Source organism: Balaenoptera musculus, chromosome 18 (assembly GCF_009873245.2).
Source record: "Balaenoptera musculus isolate JJ_BM4_2016_0621 chromosome 18, mBalMus1.pri.v3, whole genome shotgun sequence".
In the NCBI taxonomy this organism is placed as follows: domain Eukaryota; kingdom Metazoa; phylum Chordata; class Mammalia; order Artiodactyla; family Balaenopteridae; genus Balaenoptera; species Balaenoptera musculus.
The window spans coordinates 55,415,718-55,442,901 of record NC_045802.1 but is presented as its reverse complement, the minus strand read 5'-3'; the positions used below and the strand labels follow the sequence as shown (position 1 = coordinate 55,442,901).

Genomic DNA, 27,184 nt, shown 5'->3' with positions numbered 1-27,184 from the left:
ACATTTTCTAATTCCATACTAGAACTACTACAGTGCTTTCCTAATTAATGAAAAATCTCTTATTACTCAATATTATGTTGTGTTATGGAGAAATTAATATAACATTTCTTTTATGAAATTGCTAAATGGAGAAATAAACTCATTTGAATTTAGGTTTTAAGAAATTACAAAATAAGGGAACTTTTAAATAAAAACTGAAGCATGTACCATTTTAAATTTGAGAAGATAAGATCTCAAAATATTAGCAAGAAAAAAACACATTAGCAGTTGTAACTACAATTTTTAAACTCAAATCTCAAAGGGCTTTCACAGTTCTAACTAATGCATATCTTAATAAAATTCATATCTCCTTAAGTGATCATATACCTTTTTTCTTCCTTACTAAATAGTTAAATTGCCAGTTACTTGCAGGCCAGATAATGTCCATTTTAATTTCATATTGTAAGTTTCAGTTCTATTTTCTGAGTATCTGAAAATATTGATGGCCTCTTAAAATATGTAGTTGTTATTTGCAGGATTTTTTTTCTATTTCAAATTTTCATGTTTAAAGAAATTGTGCTAATAAACATTGTCATCTGCAATCTTGTGAATAGGATATCGGACTAAGAGTCATTAGAGTTGATATCCAGGTCCACCACTTACACTTACTAGCTTTGTAGCTTGGTACAAGTCATTTAACATCTTTGAGATCATTTATTCATCTGTAAATTACCAGTATTCAACTGTAAACTATCTCCCAAAGGATACATGATTGCATTAGATATACTAGACAGGGGTTGGTAAACTCTATTATCCAAACAGAAATCATTTTAGAGTGATTAAAATATTTTGAATTATTTAAAATAAAAGTAGCTACAATAAGCATATTATGACTCTATCGATTTGATATTGATTTTTGCATCACTTATTTATTATATTGCTGTTATATGTTCCAGGAAAAGAAATTCTTTCTTTGCCTAATGTACCCCAAATTAAAACAATTTAGCTGTTCAGAACAGTCACCATTTAAAAATGATAACAGCATGTCATCATGTGCACTATGGCTAGTCCTATACCAATAGGTCCTTTATTATAACTTGAGTGGTAGTAGCACAAACTCTTCATGAGGCTCTTTCTCCAAAAAGTGAGCTTCTTATTCTATTTCATGTGAGATATTAAAAGTTGCAGAGGAAAAAAAAAACCAAACAACACACCTTTAGTTCCAAACTGACCTGCCAGATGACCAATTGATTGACTTACAAAGAGAAATGTGGAAAACCGGTTCCGTGACCCTTATTGAAGGTATAGAAGTGTGAAAACTGAGTAAATTGAACAAGATCATTTTTTTCTTTCCATAGCATTTTTTAAAAAATCCTGTGAGGCTCCCCCGACCGAGTTTTATTGAGATATAATAGACTTATTAGTTTAAGGTGTACAATGCAATGATTTGATATATGTATATATTGTGAAATGATCACAATAAGTCCAGTTAACACCCAACACATTTTTTTTTTAGATTCCACATATAAATGAGATCATGCAGTATTTGTCTTTCTCTGTCTGACTGATTTCACTGAGTATAATGCCCTCAGTGTTCATTCATGTTGCCACAAATGGTAGGATTTCCTTCTTTTTTATAGATGAATAACATTCCAGTGTGTGTGTATGTGTGTGTGTGTGTGTGTGTGTGTGTGTGTGTGTGTGTGTATGTGCCACATATTCTTTATCCATTCATCCATTGATGGACATTTAGGTTGTTTCCGTGTCTTTTATTGCAAATAATGCTGCAATGAACATGGAAGTGCAGAAATCTCTTTGATACAGTGATTTCATTTTCTTTGGATATCTACGCTGAAGTGGAATTGCTGGATCATATGGAAGTTCTGTATTTAACTTTCTGAGGAACCTCCATACTGTTTTCCATTGTGGCTGCACCAATTTACATTCCTACCAACAGTGCACACCACGTCCTCACCAACACTTATTATCTCTTGTCTTTTTGAAGACAGTCATTCTAACAGGTGTGAGAAGATACCTCATTGTGGTTTTGATTTGCATATTCTCGATGATTAGTAATATGGATCACCTTTTCGTGTACCTGTTGGCCATTTGTATGTATTATTTGTAAAAATTTCTACTCACTTCCTCTGCCAATTTTTTAATCAAATATTTTTGTTGTTATTGAATTGTATGAGTTCTTTATACATTTTGGATATTAATATCTTAGATACATGAATTGCAAATATTTTCTCCCATTCCAGAGGTTGCCTTTTCATTCTGTTTATAGTTTTCTTTCCTGTGAAAAAACTTTTTAGTTTGATGTAGTCCCACTTGTTTTTTTTTGCTTTTGTTGCCTTTACTTTTGGTTTCAAATCTAAAAAGAAAAAACAAAACAAAACACTGCCAAGACCAATGTCAAGGAGCTTACCCACTATGTTTTCTTCTAGGGGTTTTATGTTTTCAAATCTTATTTTCAAGTCTTGAATCATTTTTTTTTAACATCTTTATTGGAGTATAATTGCTTTACATTGGTGTGTTAGTTTCTGCTGTATAACAAAGTGAATCAGCTATACATATACATATATCCCCATATCTCCTCCCTCTTGCGTCTCCCTCCCACCCTCCCTATCCCACCCCTCTAGGTGGTCGCAAAGCACCAAGCTAATCTCCCTGTGTGATGCAGCTGCTTCCCACTAGCTATCTATTTTACATTTGGTAGTATATATAAGTCCATGCCACTCTCTCACTTTGTCCCAGATTACCCTTCCCCCTCCTCATGTCCTCAAGTCCATTCTCTACGTCTGCATCTTTATTCCTGTCCTGTCCCTAGGTTCTTCAGAACCATTTTTCTTTTTTTTTTTAGATTCCATATATATGTGTTAGCATATGGTATTTGCTTTTCTCTTTCTGACTTACTTCACTCTGTATGACAAACTCTAGGTCCATCCACCTCACAACAAATAACTCAGTTTCGTTTCTTTTTGTGGCTGAGTAATATTCCATTGTATACACGTGCCACATCTTCTTTATCCATTCATCTGTCAATGGACACTTAGGTTGCTTCCATGTCCTGGCTAGTGAAAATAGAGCTGCAATGAACATTGTGGTGCATGACTATTTTTGAATTATGGTTTTCTCAGGGTATATGCCCAGTAGTGGGATTGCTGGGTCGTATAGTAGTTCTATTTTTAGTTTTTTAAGGAACCTCCATACAGTTCTCCATAGTGGCTGTATCAGTTTACATTCCCACCAACAGTGCAAGAGGGTTCCCTTTTCTCCACACCCTCTCCAGCATTTACTGTTTGTAGATTTTGTGATGATGGCCATTCTTACTGGTGTGAGGAGATACCTCGTTGTAGTTTTGATTTGCATTTCTCTAATGATTAGTGATGCTGAGTATCCTTTCATGTATTTGTTGGCAATCTGTATACTTCTTTGGGGAAATGTCTATTTAGGTCTTCTGCCTTGGATTGGGTTGTTTGTTTTTTTGATATTGAGCTGCATGAGCTGCTTGTAAATTTTGGAGATTAATCCTCTGTCAGTTGCTTCTTTTGCAAATATTTTCTCCCATTCTGAGGGTTGTCTTTTCATCTTGTTTATGGTTTCCTTTGCTGTGCAAAAGCTTTTAAGTTTCATTAGGTCCCATTTGTTTATTTTTGTTTTTATTTCCATTTCTCTAGGAGGTGGGTCAAAAAGGATCTTGCTGTGATTTATGTCATAGAGTGTTCTGTCTATGTTTTCCTCTAAGAGTTTTATAGTGTCTGGCCTTATATTTAGGTCTTTAATCCACTTTGAGTTTATTTTTGTATGGTGTTAGGGAGTGTTCTAATTTCATTCTTTTACATGTAGCTTTCCAGTTGTCCCAGCACCACTTATTGAAGAGGCTGTCTTTCCTCCATTGCATATTCTTGCCTCCTTTATCAAAAATAAGGTGACCATATGTGTGTGGATTTATCTCTGGGCTTTCTATCCTGTTCCATCGATCTATATTTCTGTTTTTGTGCCAGTACCATACTGTCTTGATTACTGTAGCTTTGTAGTATAGTCTGAAGTCCGGGAGTCTGATTCCTCCAGCTCTGTTTTTCTTTCTCAAGATTGCTTTGGCTGTTCAGGGTCTTTTGTGTTTCCCTACAAATCGTGAAATTGTTTGTTCTAGTTCTGTGAAAAATGCCATTGGTAGTTTGATAGGAATTGCATTGAATCTGCAGATTGCTTTGGGTAGAATAGTCATTCTCACAATGTTGATTCTTCCAACCCAAGAACATGGTATATCTCTCCATCTGTTTGCATCATCTTTAATTTCTTTCATAGTGTCTTATACTTTTCTGCATACAGGTCTTTTGTCTCCTTAGGTAGGTTTATTCCTAGGTATTTTATTCTTTTTGTTGCAATGGTAAATGGGAGTGTTTCCTTAATTTCTCCTTCAGATTTTTCATCATTAGTGTATAGGAATGCAAGGGATTTCTGTGCATTAATTTTGTATCCTGCTACTTTACCAAATTATTGATTAGCTCTAGTAGTTTTCTGGTAGTGTTCTTTAGGATTCTCTATGTATAGTATCATGTCATCTGCAAACAGTGACAGTTTTACTTCTTTTCGGATTGGATTTCTTTTATTTTTTCTTCTCTGACTGCTGTGGCTAAAACTTCCAAAACTATGTTGAATAATAGTGGTGAGAGTGGGCAACCTTGCCTTGCTCCTGATCTTAGTGGAAATGGTTTCAGTTCTTTACCATTGAGAACGAGTGCTGGCTGTGGGTTTGTTTAATCTATTTTGGATTATTGTGTATGGTGTAAGATAGGGATGCAGTTTCGTTCATTTGCATGTGGTTGTCCAGTTTTATCAGCATCATTTATTGAAAAGACTATCCTTCCCATGGTATACTCTTACTCTCCTCTGTCATAAATTAATTGCCTATGTATGTGTGCATTTATTTGGGGGTTCATTCTTTTTAAGTAACATTGTCCACTGTCCTCTAGATCTCTTCTACCCCACTTAGATGGGGAAGCTGTAGGGATGTTCTGATTGTTAATTTTATGTATCAACTTGACTGGAGTAAGGGATATCCAGACAGCAGATAAAAATTATTGCTGGAGTGTCTGTGAAGGTGTTTCTGGAAGGGATTAGCATTTGGACAGATAGAATGAAGAAGACTTTGCCCTCACCAGTGCAGGTGTGCCTCAGCAATTCTCGAGGCCTTAACAGAACAAAAAGGCAGAAGAAGGGAAAATTTGCTCTCTGCTTGAGCTGTGACATCCATTTCTGCTGCCCTCAGACTTCAGCGCTCCTGGGGCCTTTGACACAGACAGGGACTGACGTCATTGCTTTGCTGGTTCTCAGGCCTTTGAAATTTGACTGGATTTATACTACCAATTTTCCTGGCCATCCAGCTTCCAGATAGCATATCATGGGACTTCTCAGCCTCCAAATTGTGAAACCTCATAATAAATCTCCTTCTATAGATCCATATTTATTTTATTGGTTCTGCTTCTCTGGACAACCCTAATACAGGTGCTTTCTTTTTACTGTCAACCAAATGAGAGGACTTTCAGGGGATCATTGGAAAACTTATGTGAGCCCTGCAATTTTAGTGGGTATTGCCATGAAATTCTACAGGCAAGAGGCTGACTTAAGTGACCCATGAAAGCTTAGAAGGTAAGACTGGAAACGTACCCTCACCTCTGTCTGGGCAAAACGAGGTATACATAAAAGAATATAACTGAAGTTTCCTTAGACCTTATTAAAACATCAGACAAGAGAGGGTTTTGTAACCCTAGCAGAATGTAGTCCACTGGATGTCCAGAGTTGAATGGGAAATCATTAGCTCCCAGCTGGATGAGAGGTACTGCCCCTATCAAATTGGAGTTGGGAGATCTTAAAGAGACACATTTGAGAAAACCACACAAGTGTTCTAAGGGATTAAGAATAACTGAAATGCAATTCAGAAGGAATCATCACATATGTCCTTGCACAAAGATATTTGCTACACTTACATCTCTGTTCTCCTTCTTGTTCTATATCTGTAGAGAACAGAAGCAGCCTCATGAAGGGAGGGGAGAAATACATAAAGTTAGAGAAAACAGAGTGAAACCCTCTATCCAAGCCCAGTTTCTTTCCTCTATGTCCACTCTCCATTGCAGTCTTCGCAGTTTGAGCCTCAAGGAAAAAAGCTTTTGATTGGTTATGATTATGACAGTGGAGTAGTTAGTGTAATTGCTTAAATGAAGCAGGTGATTGGAGCTCAAATGCCAGGAAGTGGAGATTATGGAACTCCATCTAGTGGCAAGAAAAACCTGGTTCAGAGAGTACTTTAGAGCAAAATTATATCTTATTATCAACTTGAAATTCCTTTAACAAATGTGTTATACTAGGGCCATGGTACTGTGAATTTTCTTTTCTCTTACATGTTTTTATTTTGCTTTATTTGCTTTTTAGTTGTTTGTCTTCTGTTCTGGCTCCTGCAGAGAATAAGGAAGCTGAACTAAAGAGAGATAAGGATATCACTTATATGTGGAATCTAAAAAAAGAAAATGATACAAATGAACTTATTTACAAAACAGAAACAGACTCACAGACTTTGAAGACAAACTTATGGTTACTAAAGGTGAAAGGTTGGGGGGGGCCGGATAAATTAAGAGTTTGAGATTAACATACACACACTACATATATAAAATAGATAATCAATAAGGATCTACTGTATAGCACAGGGAACTCTATATTCTGTAATAAACTATATGGGAAAAGAATCTGAAAAAGAATGGATATATGTATATACATAACTGAATCACTTTGTTGTACACCTGAAACGAACACAACATTGTAAATCAACTATACTCCAATATAAAATAAAACTTAAATTAAATTAAAAAGAAAGATAAGAAAGAAAAGTAAGTCAGCATGCAGTACATTTTGCCTCTCTGGGTGCAACCTTAAAATGGAAACTTTCAAATGTGGTAAAGTCTATCCTTTACATACTTTAAGAAGACCCTAGAGATTATTTGGAGAAACCTCTGCTGGTGGAGCTCGGAAAAAAAGTAGACAAATACTTCTTGAGTTTTCCTTCTCATTTTTATAACTGCCTTTTATTGAAATAAATATTACTATGAATTGCAACACAATTAAATGCATCCATTTTAAGAATACACATCAATGAATTTTAACACACATATATACACTCAAGTAACTATCACCACAATCAAGATACAGAATACAGCCATCTATTACTGTTGGTGGTTCTCTCTCCATCCATGGCACAATGAGCTTTGTGTCCCTATAAATGAGATTTGCCTCTTCTAAGTGTTCTATATAAATAGAAAGATACAGTAAATAGCCTTTTGTATTTGTGTTTTGTCACTTAGAACAATGATTTTGAGAATCTTTCTTGTAATTTCATGCATCAATAGATCATTCTTTGTATTGGTATTATTACATTATATGGATAGATCGAAAGTTGATCATTCACCTGTTGACATTTTCGTTGTTTATAATTTTCAGCTATTATGAGAAAAACGACAATAAAATGTTCATACAGATATTTGTAAGAATATATACTTTCATTTATCTTAGGTAAATATTCAAGACTCCAATTACTAGGCTTATGGTAAGTATATGTTTAATTGTATAAGGAATTGCCAAAATACTTTTCAAAGTGGTCACACTGTTTTAGATTTCCATCAGCAATGTATGAGTTTGAGTTAATTTATATGCTTACCAACACTTGGTTTTCTGCCTTTTTAAATTTCTCTATTCTAGCAGTGTGTGGTGGTATCTATTGATAACTGTGATTTTAACTTGCATTTCCCTAATGACCAATTATGGTAGGCAGCATTCCAGTGCTTACGTGCCATTAGCACATGTTCTTTGATGTACAAATTCTTTGCCCATTTTTAATTGGGTAGTTTGCCTTCTTATTATAGTTATGAGTCCTTATATATTTCAGATCCAAGTCATTTATCAGGTATCAGTATTACAAATATTGTCTTCCAGTCTGTACGTTCCTTTTCCTTTTTAATGGCATTTATGAAAATCAGAAATTTTTAGTTTATTTGAAGTCCAATTTATCATTTTTTTTCCAATTGGCCATGTGTTTTGCCTGTCTCAGGATCACAAAGATTTTCTTCTATCTTTCAATCTAGAAATATCATAGATTTAGCTTTCACTTTTCAGGTTCCATAAATCATTTAAATTTAATTTTCATTCATATTGTGAGGTAGCAAAGTTTTTTTTTTTTTCTCCCGTGTGGATATCAAGTTGCTTCATCAGCAAGATTGAAAAAACTAGCCACTCCTTCCACTGAATTACCATGGCAAAAGTGTTGAATATCACTGATACATGATGAGTCCACCTGTGGACTCTAATTTATCCTATTGATCTACATGTATATCCTCAAACCATATCACAGCACCTTAACTACTGTAGATTTATTATGTTTTAATCACATAGTGTACATCCTCCAACTGTGTTCTTCGTTTCCCAAATTGTTTTAGCTATTCCACGTCCTTTGCAACTGCACATTTATTTTAGAATCAGCTTGTATATTTCTACAAAATAAAAGTCTGATGGGGTTTTAACTAGAATTATGTTGAATTCATTCAGCAATGTGGTGTGAATTAACATCTTAATAGTATCAAATCAGCCAACCCATGAATAACATTTTTCCATATATTAATTTAGGACTTTTAAATGTCTCAAAGCCATGTTTTGCAGTTACCAGGGCAGAGGTCATGCACGTATTTTGTTAAAACTTTTCCCTAAATATTTCATATTTTGGGGTGATAATTTGAATGGTATATTTTATTTTGATTCCATTTCCCAATTGTTTCCAATTGTTATTTTCTAGTATATGGTAATACAAATAATTTATAAATGACTTCTCTAATCTGTTATTATTTTTATTATTTTTTATATATTATTCAGGATTTTCTTCATATACAATAATGCCACATGCAAATAAAGAGATGTTTACTTCTTAGTTTTTTGTTCAGTGTATGTTTTACATCTTTGATTGCCTTGTTGCTCTAGGGAGAATCTCTAATACCATGTTAAATAAAAGAGGTGAGAGTGCATCCTTGCCTTATACACAGTTTTTTCCATTTTCCCTCCCTCTCTCCTCCCTTCCTTTCCCCCACCTCCTTTCTTTTTTTCTTTCATCCTCCCTTTATGTGTTCCTTCCTCCCTTCTTTTCTCTCTCTAACCCTCTCCCCCTTTCTGTCTTCTCTTCCTCTCTTTTTTTGGGATATTCATTGTTGGATTGAGAAAGCTTCCTTTATTGCTCACTGTTTGAGCATTTTCATCAGAATAAGATAAATTTATTTAAAATGCTTCTCTGGTAATCTGTTTAGTAGTGAATTATATTGACAGAGTTTTGAATGCTAAAACAGTGATCCATTATTGGAATAAATCTCACATGATCATGATGTCTTAAAATATACTTTAATATGTTTCATTTAAATTATCTTTTAAATATGCACATGCATTTGGATTCCCTTTGCTAATGTGTGGGTATGTATATACATGTACATATATATATATATATATATTTTTTTTTTTTTTTTTTTCATTTTTGAGGTCTAGGTTCCCATGGCATAGAGTGTATATAGTTCTTTTTTTTCCACAATGCTCTTGTCTGATTTGGTTATCGGGATAATGCTGACCTTATAAAATAAGTGGTAATGCCTTCTTCTATCTTTTATTTCTAGAAGAGTTTGTGTAGGATTGATACTACTTTTCCCTAAATTTTTGAAAGGGCTTATCAGAGAAGCCACTTGAGTCAGGAGTTTTCTTGTTGGGAAGGGTTTCAAATATAAATTTATTTTCCTTAGTACATATAGTCTACTGAGATATCTTATTTTTTTAAGTCAGCTTTAGCATATTCAAATAACTATATTTCATCTCTGAGTTGAATGTATGCATAAAATTGTTCATAATTTCTTCTTCTCCTAAATATCTGTGGATCCCTAATAATGTATCCATCTTTATTCTTGACACTGGATATCTGCATGTTCACTCTTTTATTGCATAATGAATCTAGGTAGATGTTCATCAATTTTATAGAATTTTTCATAAAACAGATTATTGATTCATTGATTTCATCTTTTGCTTATTTTCTACTTTATTGCTTGCTCTTTTTATCTTATTATATCCTTCTCCTACATGTTTTGGATTTAATTTGCACTTCTTTACTAGCATCTTTAGATAGAAACTTAGATCATACATTTTAGACCTTACTATTTTCCAATATAAGCCTTTAAAACTATACATTTCACTCCAAGCATTGTTTTAGCTCTATCTTCCAAATTTTGGTAAGATATGTTTTTAATTTTTAAAATTTCCCATTTTATTATCTTTTTTAAATCTGAGGGGTATTTAACAGTGTATTTTTTTAAATCCAATTCTATTGTGGTCAAAGAACATGATTTATAGGATTTCATCCCTCAAATCTATTCAGACATATTTGAATGTTCCAAATGAACTTGAGAAAACTGATTTTCTACTGTTTTGGAGTGGCTACATTATTTCAATTACCTTACTTTAAGTCTTTTATATTTTCAAAGATGTTCTGTCTTCTTATACTAACAATTACTGAGAGATTCCTGTTGAAATTCATTTCCACTTCATTTTCTGTCAGTTCTTGCTTCACATATTTTGAAGCTGTATTAATAGATGCATATACATTTACGACTTTTAAAATCTTCTTGAAGAACTGACCCTTTTGTAATTATGAAATACCCCTTTATCTCTAGTAACAGTTTTGTTTTTTGTTTTTTTTTGGCTGCGTTTGGTCTTCATTGCTGCGCACAGGCTTTCTCTAGTTGCAGCGAGTGGGGGCTACTCTTCGTTGCGGTGCGTGGGCTTCTCATTGTGGTGGCTTCTCTTGTTGTGGAGCACGGGCTCTAGGCACGTGGGCTCAGTAGTTGCAGCACGCAGGCTCAGTAGTTGTGGCTCGCGGGCTCTAGAGCGCAGGCTCAGTAGTTGTGGCACACGGGTTTAGTTGCTCCACGGGATTGTGGGATCTTTCCAGACCAGGGATCGAAACCTGTGTCCCCTGCATTGACAGGCGGATTCTTAACCACTGTGCCACCAGGGAAGCCCTCTGGTAACAGTTCTTTTCCTAAAGTTTAGTTTTATTTTTGTAATACTGCCAATTGGGAATTTATCTGATAAGTGTTTTGCATGAATTACTTTTCCATCCTTTTCTTTAAGCTGTATATATATATATACATATATATATATATATAATCTTTGTACTTAAGATGTACTTCTTGTATGCAGCAATATCGTTGACAATATATGCCTTTTAAATGGTGCATTTGGACAATGTGCTTATAATTGAATTATCTATGTATTTGGGTTTAAACATGCCATCTTGGTAATTGTTTTCTATTTATCAATTTGTTCTTTGTACTTTTGTATTTCTTCTCTGCTTTGTATTGGGTTAAATATCTTTACTGGCTAAACCTGCTTGTGTGTGTGCATGTGGTCTGTGTGCGTGCATGGGCAGGTATGCATGTGTGTGTGAGTGATTGCTTAAGATTTACAATATGCATCTTTACCTTAACATAGTCTGTCTTTAAATAATATTATACCTTCTAATATTGAATATAAAACTCATATCATTGCACACCAGCATTTCTCCCCTTTCAACAACTGTGATATATCAATATAGGTAATCAATATAGATAAATGTTTTACAGGGGTTTAACATATTGATTATATTTTCCCAACCATTGAAAACTATAGTTTTGTCCAATTTTGTATTGTTTGCTTTTTGCTGCTGTTGTTGTTAGTAAAAGTTGGAACTTTTTTTCACAGCTCAAATGTAAATTTATCAGTCTTTGTTAGGAACTGGTAAATGCAGTTATTCAAAAATTAATTTACATCAACTAAAAAAGAAGTCAAAAGCATCAAGTAAAAGTCATTAAAGAAGTCAAATATATATGTATATATATACATACACACACACATATTTGTCTTTTTTATTTCTCCTGATTTTTGGGCCTTATATAGCATTACTTTCCCCTTAAATTTTTAGAAGGTAATGAACATGTACCATTTAACAGAAGTGTATTTGAGTTCTCTTCTCCAGGTCCTTACCTTTAATACTAAATGGTAAATTAATAATAAATAAATTTGAATAATGTCGACAAGTAGTCATGAACTGTTTTTAAAATCTATTCATTAACTTATTTCATCAGTCACACCTAGATAAAAATAATTTTCTCACCCTCAAGGCTTTTGACTCAATCTGCTTGTGGACATTGGTTTGTTCAACATTCCAATATGCTTTAAATTTCCATATAATATGCATTTCAGAGGACACAAATTTATTTTAGATGTATTTACTGTATTATAGATGAACATTTTTCTAAGATATTTTTATGAGATAGTGCTAAATTACTAAACATTTATTTAAACAAAAACAGTAAAATATCACAACAGAATAGAAGTGATATGCCAGTGTTGCTATTAATTAAAATAAAAAGTAAATTATTTATGAAATACAAAATATATCATTTTTCCAATAATGCAAACTAAAGGTTCTACACGAAACATATTATACACCAATTAAGATTATAAAAGTCTTGGTCATTTAGTGTACTTATAGAGTGATTATGTTAATAAAATGTTATAATAAATTGAACAACATAAATTAGATAAATGAGTAGTTGATATCATTGTGAGAACACTAAGTAACAGAGCTATATTGAAAAACAAATATTTGTAAAAATGGTATAATTAATTTTTGAATCCTTGACAATGAATACTTAGAAAATTCTAATTGGGAAAGAAAATTAACCAGGCTATGTTTTGGTAAAATTGGGTTCCCTGGTAAAGTAAAATTTATACTATATAACACTTGAACTGTATAATCAAAAAATTAAAACATTACTTTTAAAATAAGTCCTCTGATGAATTAGTCAAACCCATAGTCTTAGAAAATTTCATTTAAATTTCAAATATGAAGTTAGCAAATTTACAGATTGTTATTTTTTACTAATCTGAAATTCAACACCTTATCTTATATACTATATAATATTTTTTACATGTATATAATTATAGAAGAACATTAAGAAGAAATTAGATACTGTAAAATCCTTAAGTGGATTTTGTTAATTCTACCCTCATCTTCTAAAAGAAGTCTAATATTTTCTTCTAACTTGATTTGCCATTCATCAAAAGAAGTTATTTAATGCTAGAATAAGAAGATACAATTCTATTTCATGAGTGCTTTTGTATAACAGTCAATGTATACCTCAGTGCCATCCAAAAATGACAATGCATTTTTTTTTCTACCCTAGTCTTTTTTTTTGGAGGCATGGACCACTGACTTTATGGAATTGGGTATTTATTTCTAAACTATGTAGTAAAAAGAAATGACAATTTAAATTAATATTTCTTTGATAACTAATTTTAAAATAACTTCCTTGATACAGACATGCAATACTCTTCAAATTTTTATATTTCTAAATGAACAGTTGGCTTTATTGCAATGAAATGATTTAAATTTCATCATAAATTTGGTATCTTTTGGTTCAAACTATATTGGTGGCTTGAGGATAGTAGGCATTCAACATACATTTACTACTGTTATTTATTAATCCTCTGTGACAGTATGTCAGGTCAAAGTCAAAATTATATTACAGAATTAAATGAAAAGACACAGTTTATATAGATTTTAAAAAAAGACACAGTTTAATGTTTATAAATGATAAACCACTTATAGTGATTACAGTTTTCACGTGGTGAAAAAGAAGCCATCTGGATTAAAAACTATTTAGATCATGTACACAACCTTTCTCTAATAGGCCAAAAAGGTTATATTTCTAGAGCAATGTAATGCCATCTAAAATAATGTGGACTACTTATTGAGAAAATTAGCACTTTTAAATTAGAACCTCAGATTTGAAACCAGACCTCTGAGTTCAAATTCTAGTTCTACCAGCTGCTAATTCTGTGACCACAGGTGTGTAATTTAATTTCACCATACTACAGGCTCCTCATTTGTAAATAAAAGTAAACTAAATACAAGATGCTGTAAAAATTAAATGCATTAATGTTAAACTATTGTGACAATACTTGAAACATAGTAATTGCTAACTTGTTTTTAATTTTTCTTCAAATTAACATATATGCATAAAGTATTTTTAAATGATATACTGAACAAAATAATCATTTTTATTGATTAATCAATGTTCTACTCATATGTGAACAATACTAGATTAGACTTTTATATGAAAAATGTTTATATATTTGATATTCAAATATATAAAATTCATGAAGATATAAAAAGTAATGTATTAAAAGTCTTTATATAAAATGATAAAATATGTATTTTCAAAGCTGAGATTCAGAATTTTGAATTTTAGATGTATAGGTTTAAGTATAAAAATGTAAGGCAGAAGAAAAAGAAAGAAAAAAGAGAGAAAGAAGGAAGGAAGGGAGGGAGGGAGGGAAGGAGGGAGGGAGGGGAAGGGAAGGGAAGGGAAGGAAAGTGAAGTGGGGAGGGGGGACGGGGAGGGAGGGGGAGAGAGAGAAAGACAGAAAAAAGTAAAGAAGGAAGAAAGAAAAAAGTAAAGTGAAGGACGGAAGAAAACTAAATGATGACTTACCGTAAACCAGAAAAAAAAAACACTCCATGTATCTAATGTTGGGGTTTAAATTATTCCCTACAATGAGACTTTTGCTACAGTATCTTTCTGATGCAATATACTTCTTTCAACTTAATTTTTAAAAAAGCTTGCACAAAGATGAAATGTTTATTTTAAAGTCTACATTCTCTGATACTAGTATAGCCATTCCAGCTTTCTTATGGTTTCTGCTTGCAATGACATCTTTTTATATCCTTTTACTTTCAACCTAATTGTATATTTGGATTTAAGTGTGTCTCCTATGAGAGACACACTTTAGGAGGATCTCCTATATATGGATCCTGTTTGTTTTCTATTCAGTCTGAAATCTGCCTTTAATTAGATTGTTTAATCCATTCAAAATTTAATGATATTAATGATATAGCTGGATTTGTCTGCCATACATTATGGCAGTTATTATTTTATATAATTGTATATCACTGACAGAAGTTTATATAGAAAATCGAGAGTAAGTACATATTTATAGAGGTTGTTGTATTAACCTGCTCATATATCATTTTGGTTCTTTTCATTTGTATCTATGGTTTGACTTATCATATGGTATCATTTCCTTACTCCAGTACAGCTTTGCTTCTACCTCCTCCTTTATGTTCTTATTGTAAAATATATTATATTTGTATGTACTATGGATCCATATAATTATATACAAATTGTTGCACACGATTCTTTTTAAAAATCAGCCAAGAGAAGAAAGGAGAAACATTATACATTTGTTTGTCTTTTGTGTTACATAATTACCTTCACTGGTGTTCACTATTTGCTGTGGATTTGAATTTCCCTCTTTGGGTTTATTGCTTTCAGCCTGATAAGTTTCCTTTAATATTTTTACGGTGCCTCTGGGACTTGCTAATTTTGCTGTTGTTTACCTGTTCATTTGTTTAGTGAACTGGCTGATCTCTTTTTGTGGCACCTGTTTCCTCTGCCTTGTAAATCAGGGGTCCCCAACCCCTGGGCCGTGGACCAGTACCAGCCCGGGGCCTGTTAGGAACCCAGCCACACATCAGGAGGTAAGCGGTGGGTGAGAGAGCAAAACTGATAGCTGATTGTTATATTGTTTCTATCAATTCCCTGGAGCATAAAATTAATACACAGCGATCCAACTTCACTTGGGTTCCTTTGCAGAGGTAGTTTTTGAGGCTATCTTGAAAGTTTTTTTGTTTTTTCCTGGTTCCAGGAGGCTGTCTTTTTACCTTGTTGTCTGTGGTAAACTAGCTGATCTAAAGCTTAGCTCATTCTCATGAAGATATTAACCTTTTCCTTGGTTGTTTACCATTAAAAGCTCTCTTGTTTTTGAAGGGGCCCTAGGCTAAATATTGCCCACGTGCTGTTCAAAATAAAGCCAGTTCCTTTTGGGAGAGCTCTGGTGACCTCTGTTCTTATGGCCTAAATCTTTCACTGGGAAAAAATTCTGAGCTCTGAAGATGGGGTTGGGAACACTTGCTTGCTTCTCTTAAAATGACATGCCTAGGATATAAATGGATGCTAGAAAGTGGCTATAGCCTCTGGTCTTCTCAGCTTGACTCTCTCTGTGTGGTACCTCCAACCTGTAAGCCCAAGTGAGGGTAGCTGAAGTACTCTGAGTCTTCCTCACCTGAATGAGGTACAGTGGCAGGTTTTTGCACTGGGGCAAGGTTTTGTCTGGGGTTTGCTTAAGCAACAAGAAGCTAGGGTTGTGAGAAAATGCTGGTGATAGCACACTTCTGGAGAGATTCTATAGCTCTTAACTAGGATCTGGGTGGAAAGAGAGACCTCCCATTTTGGCCACAGCTGCCCAGAATGGAACGGGGGTTCAGCCTGGAGGCTGGGAACAGACCATGGCTCAAGTTATACAGTCTTTCTTTTTTTCTTCCTGATATTTAGTAGATTTTCTTTTTTTTTTAAATCAAAATTATTTATTTATTTACTTACTTACTTATTGCCGCCTCGAGCAGCTTGCGGGATCTTAGTTCCCTGACCAGGGATTGAACCCGTGCCCATGGCAGTGAAAGCATTGAGTCCTAACCACAGGACCACCAGGGAATTCCCTAGTAGATTTTCTTGAATAAATATTTATTCATTTGCTTTATATCTTCAGGATAATTTCCAGTGATTTTAATTTCTTTAATATAACTTTCCTCAGTTATATTTGTTCTACTGGGAATTGGTTTCACAGATCTCCTCCTATCACTATTCAGGAAATGGAATCTGTGTGTGTATGTATTTAATGCCAGTCATCACACAAAATTGTAACATGAAACATAAAGGTCAAAAAGAAGTACAGATAATTATAAACAAACTGGAGGGGTTGGGAGTGGGCAAAATAGGTGAAAGGGGTCAACTGTATGGTAATAGATGGAAACTAGACTTGGTGGTGGTGATTACTTTGTAGTGTATACAGATGCTGAATTATAATCCTGTAAGCTGGAAACTTAGATAATAAAAAATAAAAACTAAAGTTAAAATTAAAACAAAACTTCTTTGTGATGTACAAGATACATCACCTGCATAAGTGACAGCACAATTCTGAAAATTATTTTTGTGATTCACAATGGCAGTAAAAGGACTGATATGTTCTTTTAAGGTTTTATTCTCTCCATTTTTCCCTTTACTTATACTACATACAGCATTTAAAATCTTGTTGCCATAGTTACTGATATTAAAGCAATACAAGAGAATCAAACCTGAAACTCTAAGAAAATATACTTGAATAAAGAAAAATCACTACAGTGAAACATACTTATATATAATAATTTCCCACCTGACACTGTATTATTTTTCTTCCCTTAGAAGATATAATGATTGAACTATATAGTGCCCCCCAAAAGGTTGCAGGATTTAAAGAACTTTAAAATGTTTCCTTAAAAGAGTCATTTTTAGAAACCAAAAATGGCATGATATTTACAAATACATTGTGTACAAATAAGTGATAACGACATGAGAAATACACTGCATGGTAATGAAAAGTTTATCCCAGACACAAATTATAACATATCCTTTTCTCATTAACATATTAATTTCTCATTAATATGAATATTTTTGTTAGCAATCATTTTTTATCAATTCAATGGCATACAAGTGACATTTAATTCAAGGAGAGTGAAATACAATATATAAACAGCATTTTAAAAGCTAGATTACTGTATGTGACTCTGCACAGTATGGTAGCCCATTCCATAAGGTCATTTTGAACTGAATGAAAAGGTAATAGCTGACCTGATATGGGATTTGATGCTATTCTTAACAATATGATGCCTCTTATTATATTGCAATAGATGCATCATTTAAAAGGTTTTAAATCACTTTCTTTCTCTTTTTTTGTCAAAAGAGCATACAGGGTAAAAATAGCTTTTTCAAAACAACTTGAGCACTTTTTTTTTCAAAACCAATTCCACACCGATAAATCACAGAAAACATAAAGGCTTTGCAGTTGAAATCAGCCCACTCAAGTTCCTTCATCTGAATTCTACACATTAAATGTGAAAAGCTTGAATTTATCATATTTTCTATACACTGGGATTCACCAATATCTTTATAGATAGAAATATATAGATTGCATACTTAGATATACAGATATAGATATATAGATATACACATATAGATATCACACACCAACACACAAACACACACACACACACACACACACACATAAACACATATATATAAATTTAGGAGGCCAGACAGAATAACTTCTTTATCTTTGAATCTTACTCCTCTTTTGTTCCTGTTATACATATTTATTAGGTAGCTTAAATAAGTATTAACTGATTGATTTGTCAAAGGAATTTGGAAATTTGAGCAATTTAACATGCTTAATATTAGGATAAAAAATTAATAATTGAAGAAAAAAGAAAAGTACTTTAAATTTTCAAATTATCTGGAACATGCATTGACTTATTTTTTGACAATGCTCAATTTTAAATCTCCTATCCTGCCTGCTCTTCTAAATTCCTTTCTCATATATTCAGTTATTCACTTACTATGAGCTTCTTTGTTCCCAATAGAAATACAAAGGCAGAATCCTTAAATCAATTCATGGGACACCGCTGATTATCTCCTGCCCATTCCCTCCCCCCACCACACACACATACCTGAAAAACCATCCAAATCTCAGCCAAGAGTACTCTCCACTTAGATATTTGTACCTACAATCTAAGAGTGACTTTCTGTGTGTGTCTGTCTGTCTCTCTCCCTCCTCAAAATCAATCACCAACTGTTTGATTCCACTCCTGAAATATTGATCAAATCTCTGTTATTCATCTACAGCGCCATGACATTAGTGAGAGTCACCATTCTCTTCAGCTTAAACCTCGGCAACTATGGAAAACAATATGAAGATTCCTCAAAAAATTAAAAATAGAGCTACCGTATGATCCAGCAATTTTACTTCTAGGTATATACCCAAAGGAAATAAAAACAGGGTATTGAAGAAATATATGCATTCACATGTTTACTGCAATATTATTATTACTCACAATATGGGAAAACCTAAGTGTCCATCAGCAGATACATGGATAAAAAAGATGTTGTATATATACATACAGTGAAATAGTATTCATGAGAAAAAAGGACAACTTGCCATTTGTGACAGCATGGATGGGACTTGAGGACAGATACTATGCTAAGTGAGATAAGCCAGAGATAGACAAATACTGTATGATATGACTTATGTGTGAATTAAAAAAAAAAAAAACTGAACTCTAAAAACAGAATAAAATGGTGGTTACCAGGTGGGGAAATAAGAGAGATGTTGTTTAAGGGTACAAACTTGCAACTAGTAGATATATAAGTCCTGGCGATCTAATGCACAGTATAGTGATTATAGATAACAATATTATATTATAAAAATTAAACTTGATAAGAAACTAGATCTTAATCATTCCCACCACAAAAAAAGAGATGATAATTATGTGACCTGATAGAGGTGCTATTTAACACACTACAATGACAATCATACTGCAGTATATAAATGTATCAAATCAACATGTTGTACAACTTAAACTTACACAATGTTATATATCAAATATATTTCAATAAAAGACGACAAAAAAATCCCTGCAGTACCCTGTTAACTCATCTGCTCTTTCCTCTCCTGCAGCCCTTCATTTGGTTCATCACTAAGTATCAGAGAAGTATTTTAAAATATGATTTGGATAAGGGAGCTTTCCTGCTTGAAACTTTACAATGCCTTCTCCTTTAGACTACAAAACCTTGCATCAACTGGCTATGAATTCATCTCTAAATTTACTTCACTCTTTTCACAGTCAGCTACTATCTTTTCCTAACAAATACTACATAGGCTTATTCACATTCTCAGGATTTCAAGTCCTCCTCTGTCAGGCATGCTTTCTCTTCTTTTTTTTATGGGTTAATTTCTCCTCATCTTAGCTCCTTAAATTTGCTTTCCTAGGAAGTCTTCCATAAACCTCACACTAGGTAAGTCTCTTTGTTATAGCTATAATCTAATGGCACAAATTTTAAAGTATATCTCTTTTATGAGATCCCCAGCTTCTTGAAGCCAAAGACTGTTAATCACTTAATTCCCAGCACCCAAGCTGACTAGCTAGTAATGAGTAAATACTCAATAGTGTTTGTGGAATAAATGAGTAAATCAACCAATCAACAGTAGATTGGTGGGGAGCACAAGTGAGATTATAAATGAAATAAAAATTTTACAAAATGGGAACATATACAGAGTTCTTCCAGGAACCTCCATTAAAATTACCATTATTTAAAAACTGGATCTTCACTCTGTACTATTTTTCTGAGAGCACTAATGCTGAATACTGGCAACAGGGAATACAAAGCTCTTTTGTTTGATTTAATGAGACACAGATGAACAGATATTAGAACAAACATCTTAAAGCAAGGCATATAACTTCCTTTCCAACCAGAATCAGTTTCATTGCTATCTGATTCTGAGGAACCTCTGGAGGTTCTGAGATAAAGAAATATAAGTGGTGCTGACAACTTAATTGGAATTTCAAACAGAGCAAGTCAATTCAGTGAGCATTTTATTGAACACCTAGATAGGCAAAGCCCTGTGATAGTATGTGTGGAGGCACAAAGGTGAATAAAGCACACATGCTGCTGATTGTCTAGGTGGCTACAGCAGGGTCCTCTGAGTCCATGAACACTTCTCATTATGGCTCTTTTTGGCTATACATTGATTCTCTCAGAACTTCCTCCATCACTGGTATACTTGACCATGTCATTTTAAGTATTCTGATGAGGGGTGATTATGGAATAATAGAAGGACTGCAGCATGGACGCAGAGTCTTTTTAGATCTAGGGTTCACACATGCAATGGTTGTGATTTCTGAATTGAATTTTCTCAATGTGTAAAGTGATTATTAATATTACTTATCTTTAAGATCACACATTGACATATCCAAAGCTTTTCTGATGTTGATAATGAGTATTAAGTCACATAAGATCTCTAACTATTTAATCCTTTAACAATATTGTTGTTAAAACTGTGCCTAAAATTTAGACAGCTGAGGGAAGGAAAGCAGAGTACTTTGCAGTGGGCTCTTCTAATCCAAATTGTATGGATTTGCAACAAACTTGAAATGGTGTGGACACTGAAACTGGGTGAAGATCAGATATGGCCTCATAAATAACAGTAAAGGAGACTATATTTTTATTTTGGGAGACATAACCCTCATCTTCTTACTTTTCATATTTCATTTCTTTAGGATCCTAAGCCAGACATGTTTCAAAAACTTTGTCATCCTGAAAAACGAATTTCCAGTTCCCTGTTATATATACTTTCTTGTGGATGCCTTTTGATGCAACTGATTTCAATTAGGTAACTGAAACAAGATCTTATCATTTTTATTCTCAGAAATTTTACTACCTTACCTCCAAATTTATGGAATTATCTATACAGTACGTATTTCATCCTTCCAGGTTTCTCTCTAGTTTCTATAAGTATTATTTTTACTTTATAATATTTGTTTGTTCTATTTTTCTCAGAGGTAGTTAACCCAGCGTTACTCCTCTGCTCTTTAAAATAATAATAATGCTAATTATGGAAGTACTGCTTATTTATTAAGAGAATAGAATTATAGAACCATTCCAGTATAACACCGTGTTCTTTGCATGCATAAACTTGTTAAATATTCACAACGAATTTTTGCATTAAGTACAAATTCCTGTTTTACAAAGGAACAAAATGAGACTCAGAAAAATTAGGCTACTTGTCTAAGTTATAGAGCTAGTAAGTGGTAATGGGTTAAAGCCAAGAATATCTAATTCCAGAGACTGATGTCTGAATAATTATGCCATAAATACATTATCACTGTTGCTTGGAGAAATTGTTCTTTTGATTTTTAGTGAGAATAGTCTTCTTAGATGACGTAATCAATTACATATGTGAAGTTACAGTAATGTAATTTCAACCAAAATGCAATTAAAGTGATTTGTTAGCCTAGCCTTTCTTAAGAAAACAACCAGCTTAAGTGATGAGGGCAAACCACAGGACAATTCAAATTAAGAGGCTTGATTGGAACATTTTCCTACCTTCATTCCAATGTTCTTCTGAGTTCATACAACACTTTCTCTCAGGTGTAATACTTTTTTGACTGCTCACTACTCCTTGGAGACACTTGGACTCTGAGAAGTCACCTCTGTCAGAATCTCTCCTTTCATTATCCCCATTTTTAAAACTTGTTCTCAGCTTAGAACCACATTAGAAGATAAAATGACAACTAAAACACGTGTGTTAACAGCAGGTACCAGTTCGCTGAATTTTGTTAATTTTTAACAAAATATGCTTTCTTTAAAGTAAGAAATTATAATTTAAGGCAATTTTACATAGTGTGTGGTCAGTAAATGTTTAATAACTGATTAGTTTATGACAGAAATTCAAAGATTGGCAGTTGAAAATACAGATACATTTTTGGCCAAGCCCTACCTCTATCCCCATCTCTCACCATGCATTCACACGACACAGTCAACTGCCTTTTTCGCTGTTCCTTCCTGTTCATGGTGTCTCTCATACTTCATCAAAACCTGCATGTAGAGACACTGCAAAGTAGAGACACTGACAACCTTTTAATTTTTCTTCCTGGATTACTTTTAAGGGTGTTGCATAGTGAACAGCTTTGGAAGATAGAGATAATGAGGGCAGAAGTGTTTGCTATTCAGTTTAATAAAGATAAGCTCTCCCTCTGGGTAACAGATTGGGTAGGTTTGCTTGCAGTTCATTATAAAAGACAGGTTTTATAATCTTGGGGTTTCCATCTGCGACACAAGCCCACTGCTGCGTGGGCTCTACCCACCTGCGTTATGTGCTCAGGAAGTGGATTGGGGACAGGGAGAGGAACTGATATAATTATGGAGTTTATGCTTCTTGCTGTATCTGAGTAACAAAGTCCTTTTTCTCTGTTATGGGTGTCTCATGTTTTCTGTCAGCAAACATAAAACCGTGGCAGGCTTATTTGCTAGTTTGCAAATCAGGTAAATCTCAGGCCCTTTACCATTCTCGACACCATCCAGTTTAGAAATCAATCCCATGGTTATCACAAAATAAGGCTAGGAAGATGGCTACACCTGCAGCTTCCATCTGTGTGTTTCCTCTACTTTAGCTTTCCGAATACGTTAAACTCCAACCAGCATGAAAAGTTGGCTATTTTCTTCCTGATTGTTACATTTTAAAAGGAATTTAATTAGCAATGGTGGAAAATTAATGCGAGTTGATAATTCATAAATTTAAAGACAACATTGCCAAATTTAAACTTATAAGTTGATATCATACAATTTGTGTATTTCTTTTCATATTTTGAATGCAAAGATTTTTCAAATAAATTAGTATAATCTATATTAATGATTTAAAAATGATCTTCTATATTTGTCAGGGTACGTATCTTGGTGATATGTAAAGGTATAGTAGACAAAATGTAAATCTAAGCAGAGTAGAGGTGACAAATTAATATCCACCTATATATCATTCACCCTATTTCCATTAAAATAGAAGATAATTTGGTGGTAAAAATATTTTGCTCTTACTCACATTCCAAAAGCCCTCAAAATTTCTTCTCGTTGGATTTATACAAAATGATACTGAAGAGAAGCATAAAGATCTATCTCCATGGCTCTTTTTGACTGTGCAATGTATCATAAAGGTAGATGGAGAATGTGGCAGAACCTCACTCCACTCCAGACTTTGGCATAATGGTGCAGGAAAGCTAATCCAGTGAGTGAGTTATTGATTTTTTTTCCCCTCTGCCAAGCAATAGCATTTGCAAACATTAGTGGAGTGTTGAGATCTCAGGATTTTCTCTTAGCAGTGGTGGCCACATGATGTTCAACTCATTAAGTAAGCTGATACACACAGTTACCTGGAGAGACTGTCATATATTAGAATACACAGTTTGACCTGTGGCCAGTTGCCTGAAGCATATGGTCAGATATTGACTCATCCTCAGTGTTAACGTATGTTAAACGTTCTTACTGTGTACTCTCTTGTTTTAACTCCCTTTTTGTTGTTTTTTCATTTTTGTGTCTCTCCACCCTCATGCATTCATGTGTCTTACTAATGAATCTGGAATGCTTATTCCTCTAGCTCACCAGGTTCAATTACAGTGAAATATCAGTGTAGTGAACCAGTGTGATTATCTATAGAATATTTTTCTGAATGTCAAAGACATGAGATTAACAGCAAAGTTGGGACTAAAATTCACACATTTCTGTCCTTACAAGTCAATGTGTTTAACAGAGTAGAGTGTTTCTTAACATAATCCTAATATTAAGAAGGCTATAATGTGCAATACTATGTTTAATCATTCATTTGTTCATTCTTTCATGAATTTATTGAAAAGAAATAGAATTATGCCTGAGGATAAAGAAATAAATAATATAGAAAACTGTGGCAGTTTCAATGAGCTTATGTCTAAAACAAACAATAAATTGATACATTAGAGTTAAAAAGGACATTTTTATCAGATCCTTTAAATCCAAATTAAAGGTCTGACTTTTACCTGAAAGAAATGAGAGGTTTTTTAAGTGTTAGGAAACAATTGTGAGCAGATGTTTATTTTTAAAATATAATTTTCATTGCCATACCAAAAATGGATACTCTTCATACAACTTGTATAGCAATTCATTTTCAAATTGACAATATTTTAAACTCAGGTATAAACAGCAGTTATAAAAAGGACTCCAGAAGCATTTTAAAGTAGAATAAAATAAACTTAATATATTTTTTAAAATCATATGGTAGATTCATGAGAGGGTGGGAGAGGTCTAAGAATGACTTCTAAATCTGAAACACTATAATGGGAAACTGGTTTGATTAAGGTATCATTTCATGAACTAAGGTTTAAGAGAGAAAATAAATTTTGTGAGAAAAGGATGAGTTCAATTTTGTTTAGATTGGTATTGTGGCTCCTAAGAGGTATCAAATGTAGACATAAAATGAGAATTTTGAAATATGGGTGTGAATTTCAACAGACATCAGAGTCGTGTAACTTGAATTTTAGTTTATAAATAAACTGATGAGAAATTAATCCTTGGGAATAAATAAATTAGTCCATGCCTATATATTAGTTGTTGATTGCTACAATAACAAATTATCCCAAAGCTTAGTGGCTTACAACATTTATTATTTCACAATGTTTGTAAGTTAGGAATCTGAAGTGGTATAGTTGATACATTTGGCTCTAGGTCTCTCACAAATGTACATTCACTTCAAGTCTCCCCTGGGAAGGATTCACTTCCTAACTCACTCATGTGGTTGTTGGCAGCCTTCAGTCACTCACAGGCTGTTAAACTGAGACCTCAGTTCTTCATGAGGTTTGACTATAACTGTCTCTCAGTTTCTTGACTCATTTTCGTCTACATACACTACCTTACAACATGGCTTGCTTCATCAAGTGATCAAGCAAGAGAGCAAAAGAGAATACCAGCAAGAGAAAATGAGTGCAAGCAAGTTGAAAGTCACAGTTAAGCTCATACCAGAAATGATAACCCATTAATTTCCATACTCTATTCATTAGAACCAAATCACTAGGCCCAGCTCACAAATAATGGACTAAGCTTAAAGAAGAACATGAGTTCGAAGAGGTGGGGTCATTGGAAGTGATGTCAAAAGCTACCAGCCACAGCCCCAAGGAGTGAGAAGTAGTAAGAGGAGTAGACTCATGGCAAACTTGAGAAACATCTTTAATGTTATAATTTTAAAATTATCTGGTACAGAGTTAAACAAATATTTGAGGAACATCTCAGGCATTGTTTAACTTCATATTCTATTTAAACTATCCACATATATAGAAATTGTTAACATTTCTAACTATAACCTAAATTGAAGATTCCATGTCTTCTATTCATGCCTTATTTAAGTGCTCAATGTTCAACAGAGGTCTTTGTTTATTAACCTATTATAAACAATGCTACAATTTATATCCATTCAATTGATGTCCAAGATGGAAAATAGCACTCTACAATTAATAACAAAAACATATCATATTCTGATGATTACTATAAATACACTCCTTTCTTATGTCTTCTCTAGTTCAATGGTTTGAATATAATTTGATATTTTAATTATATTTGATATTTTAATTATTAATATATAGAAATGTAATTGCTATATTATGAAAGTTCTCTATATTTTATGTTTCATTTCCAATCTGAACATCTACAGCTAATACTCATGAGTCAAATCCAATGAAATATAAATCACAAGCAATTTCCGAATGATCAGAACTATGTTTAAGAAGTCTATGATGGAACCATAGGCTAAGAAAACAGACTGAACTGAAAAACTGACACTTAACCACAAGAAGCATGTTTAATTATGTAAGATTATTTGTGTGATTCACTCAGTTGTATGGTTCATTCCTTGATTATGACTTTCTGAAGGCAAGAGCATTTTGCTATAATATAATCATAGCAAAAATTGCCCAGCATAATATTAATTAATGAATATATTCTTAAGTATATTTTTTAAAATTCAGTTTACAGTTTAATAGCTTACTGACTTCTCAGTATTAGTATGATCATATTTTGAACTGACCTTTTAAATTTCTTTACAGATAGTTCACTGTTACAGTATTTGAAATGCAAAGCATTTTTCTATGTTGATATTTTTTCCTGAAACTTTACTGAATTCATCTGTTAGTTCTAGCAGTTTGTGTGTGTGTGTGTGTGTGTGTGTGTGTGTGTGTGTGTGGAGTCTTCAGGGTTTTCTATATATAAGATCATGCTATATGCAAACAGACAAAATTCTACTTTTTCATTTCCAATTTGCATGCCTTTTTTTTCTTACTCTACCTAGGACATCCAGTACTATGTTGATTAGAAGCTGTAGAGTATGCATCCATGAGTTGCTCCAGATCTTAGAGGAAAAGATTTCAAATTTTCAAAGATATTTCATGGCTGAATATTCTGTTAGCTGTGGACCTGTTATACATGACTCAATTATGTTGAGGTAAATTCCTTCTACACCTAATTTATTGAGAGTTTTTATCATGAATTGATACTGAATTTTGTCAAATGCTTTTTCTGCATCTATTGAGATGACTGTGTAATTTTTATCCTTCGGTCTGTTAATGTGGTTATCATATTGAATCTATAGG

The 27,184-nt window shown here is 33.4% G+C and overlaps 1 pseudogene; it reads right to left on the bottom strand.

Moving 5' to 3' along the window:
• LOC118884066 overlaps nt 1-22,594 on the bottom strand; it is an 86,923-nt pseudogene extending 64,329 nt beyond the window's left edge.
• Nucleotides 22,595-27,184: the final 4,590 nt, after the last annotated feature.